Genomic DNA, 2,500 nt, shown 5'->3' with positions numbered 1-2,500 from the left:
CATTTCCCCGGGCGACCAGCGGGGGGCGCAGTGCCCCGGACCCGGGGGTGACCTCCCCCGGGCCTGGGCTACCTTCCCCGGGCATCGTGGGGAGGAAATATGGAACTTTTTTTTTTCAGGGGGGAAGAAGCTTCAGCTTGCCCGGGGACACTTCCACAGCCCTGGGCATGAATCCCGGGGAAGAGTGGGTGAACGATTTCAAACTATTTTCAAAGTATTTTTATCACCTTTTGGACGCATTTCCCCGGGTGTCCTGCGGGTGGCGCAGTTCCCCGGACCCGGGGGTGACCTCCCCCGGGCCCGGGCTACCTTCCCTGGGTAGCGTGGGGTGGAAATATGGAACTTTTTTTTTCAGGGGGGAAGACGCTTCTTCATGCCCGGGGACACTTCCATAGGCCCGGGCATGAATCCCGGGGAAGAGTGGGTGAGGAATCAAAGTATATTCAAAGTGCTTTTTTCACCCTTTCTGTGCAATTCTCAGGTCGGCCAGCGGGGGGCACATGTCCCCGGACCCCTGGACGACGTCCCCCTGGCCCGGGCTACCTTCCCTGGCCAGCGCGGGGTGGTTTTGTGGAAGTTTTTATTTCAGGGGGGGAAGACGCTTTGTCATGCCCGGGGACACTTCCATAGGCCAGGGCATGAATCCCGGGATCGAGTGGGTGAGGAATTTCAAAGTATTTTCAAAGTATTTTTTTCACCTTTTGGACGCAATTCCCCGGTTGTCCTGCGGGGGACGCCGGTCCCCAGACCCGGGGATGACCTCCCCCGGGCCTGGGCTACCTTCCCTGGGTAGCGGGGGGTGGAAATATGGAAGTTTTTTTTTCAGGGGGGAGGACGCTCGAACGTGCCCAGGGACACTTCCACAGCCCTGGGCATGAATCCCGGGGAAGAGTGGGTGAACGATTTCAAGATATTTTCTAAGTGCTTTTTTCACCTTTTGGATGCAATTCCCCGGGTGTCCTGCGGGTGGCGCAGTGCCCCGGACCCGGGGGTGACCTCCCCCGGGCCTGGGCTACCTTCCCTGGGTAGCGGGGGGTGGAAATATGGAAGTTTTTTTTTCAGGGGGGAGGACGCTCGAACGTGCCCAGGGACACTTCCACAGCCCTGGGCATGAATCCCGGGGAAGAGTGGGTGAACGATTTCAAGATATTTTCTAAGTGCTTTTTTCACCTTTTGGATGCAATTCCCCGGGTGTCCTGCGGGTGGCGCAGTGCCCCGGACCCGGGGGTGACCTCCCCCGGGCCTGGGCTACCTTCCCTGGGTAGCGTGGGGTGGAAATATGGAAGTTTTTTTTTCCCGGGGGGGCAGAAGCTTCAGCCTGCCCAGGGACACTTCCACAGCCCTGGGCATGAATCCCGGGGAAGAGTGGGTGAACGATTTCAAGATATTTTCTAAGTGCTTTTTTCACCTTTTGGATGCAATTCTCCGGGTGTCCTGCGGGGGGCGCAGTGCCCCGGACCCGGGGGTGACCTCCCCCGGGCCCGGGCTACCTTCCCTGGGTAGCGGGGGGTGGAAATATGGAAGTTTTTTTTTTCAGGGGGGCATAAGCTTCATCTTGCCCGGGGACACTTCCACAGCCCTGGGCATGAATCCCGGGGAAGAGTGGGTGAACAGTTTCAAACTGTTTTCAGTGTTTTTTTTCACCTTTTGGATGCATTTCTCCGGGTGTCCAGCACGGGGCGCAGTCCCCCGGACCCGGGGGTGACCTCAACCAGGCCCGGGCTACCTCCCCCGGGCAGCGTGGGGTGAAAATCTGGAACTTGTTTTTCCCGGGGGGGGAAGACGCTCGGACGTGCCCAGGGACACTTCCACAGCCCTGGGCATGAATCCCGGGGAAGAGTGGGCGAACGATTTCAAACTATTTTCAAAGTATTTTTTTCACCTTTTGGACGCAATTCCCCGGTTGTCCTGCGGGGGACGCAGTGCCCCGGACCCGGGGGTGACCTCCCCCGGGCCTGGGCTACCTCCCCCGGGCAGCGTGGGGTGGAAATATGGAAGTTTTTTTTTTCAGGGGGAAAAGACGCTTCTTCATGCCCGGGGACACTTCCATAGGCCCGGGCATGAATCCCGGGGAAGAGTGGGTGAGGAATCAAAGTATTTTCAAAGTGCTTTTTTCACCCTTTCTGTGCAATTCTCGGGTCGGCCAGCGGGGGGCACATGTCCCCGGACCCCGGGACGACGTCCCCCTGGCCCGGGCTACCTTCCCTGGGTAGCGTGGGGTGGAAATATGGAAGTTTTTTTTTTCAGGGGGAAAAGACGCTTCTTCATGCCCGGGGACACTTCCACAGCCCTGGGCATGAATCCTGGGGAAGAGTGGGTGAGAGGAATCAAAGTATTTTCAAAGTGCATTTTTACGGCTTGACTCCATTTCTCAATTCAAAGTGCTTTTTTTCTCACGGCTTGACTCCATTTCTCCGGGTGGCCAGCGGTGCCCCGGACCCAGGGGTGACCTCCCCCAGGCCCGGGCTACCTTCCCTGGGTAGCGTGGGGTGGAAATATG

This window comes from Crinia signifera, unplaced genomic scaffold (assembly GCF_055691185.1).
Source record: "Crinia signifera unplaced genomic scaffold, ASM5569118v1 HAP2_SCAFFOLD_409, whole genome shotgun sequence".
NCBI classification, from domain to species: Eukaryota; Metazoa; Chordata; class Amphibia; order Anura; family Myobatrachidae; genus Crinia; species Crinia signifera.
Note: the sequence above shows the minus strand (reverse complement) of the source record.